The sequence below is a fragment of the Octodon degus genome, unplaced genomic scaffold, assembly GCF_000260255.1.
Source record: "Octodon degus isolate 3935 unplaced genomic scaffold, OctDeg1.0 scaffold00016, whole genome shotgun sequence".
Lineage (NCBI taxonomy): Eukaryota > Metazoa > Chordata > Mammalia > Rodentia > Octodontidae > Octodon > Octodon degus.
Genome location: NW_004524592.1, coordinates 14586310 through 14587345, shown reverse-complemented (window position 1 = coordinate 14587345; position 1036 = coordinate 14586310). Strand labels below are relative to the sequence as shown.

The following is a 1036-nucleotide window of genomic DNA, read 5'->3' as shown; positions in this document are numbered from 1 at the left end:
GTTCAGCATTGATACAATACTGTTAACACATCCAGAGCTGTCTTCACATTTCTTCAGTTATTTTAATAATGTTTGTACAGTTCACATTGCTTTCCCTGCCAATTCCAGCACACAATTTAGGATCACTCAGTATTTTTAGTTGTCAGAGGTTCATTTCTTTTGCGATAAGGTGTCTGTAGAGGTTGGCCTGGAACTCACAGAAAACCTTAACCCCTTGGCAAGCCCTAGCCACTCAAATTCTGGGATTATAGATACTTTGCCCACGACTGGCCATCAAACCTTTTTAGTCCAAAACCTTTTGTTGGTTTGTTTACTTTTTAATGTATTTGATACAGGGTCTCACTACACAGCTCTCAGACTTGTAGTGATACTCCTGTTTTCAGCCTTCCAAATGGTAGAATTATTGGTGTGCACTACAATGCCAGGTCTTGTGGCCTTCTTAGCACCCCCATGGGTGGGGTTGGGGATCAAATCCTGGTCCCTGCTTGCATAAGCAGATTTGGTCTGCTGAGCTATCTCACTGGCCATTTATTTGTTTTTTTGAGACAAGATATTACTCCGTAGTTCAGGTTGTCCTTGAATTCACTATATGTCCCAGACTGGCCTCAAATTTATGGTAATCCTCTTGCCTACAGGACCATTACTTGTAGAAATCTCCTAATTTGTACTTATCTAATACTTGATGAGTAAATAGGAAGTTTATTTTTGGGTACAGGAAAGTTATTTTTTAAATTTTACTAAAGTTGTCAAAGTTTTCAGACCGTAAAAAAAAACTTGATATCCTTTCTCAAATAAATGGCCTTTTAATATTTGAAGCACCAAGTTCTTGGCTTCCTCAGTCATATCTCTAGGAATGATTGACCAGTTTGTGAATTCAGAGGCAGTGGCAGCTGTGTCTGTCTGCAGGTAATAATGGGGGAGATGTTACTATTTGTATGATGGGTGTTGATTTCACAGATGTTAAAATGTGAGAAAAAGGTATACCTCACATGCATTTTATTTATTTATTTATTTATTTATTTATTTATTTATTTAT

The 1036-nt window shown here is 37.4% G+C and overlaps 1 protein-coding gene across 1 annotated transcript in view; it reads left to right on the top strand.

The window, feature by feature from the left end:
* Positions 1–1036, top strand: part of LOC101560675 (cytochrome P450 20A1) — a 64177-nt gene that overhangs the window by 48537 nt on the left and 14604 nt on the right. The gene's annotated exons all lie outside the window — the stretch shown is intronic.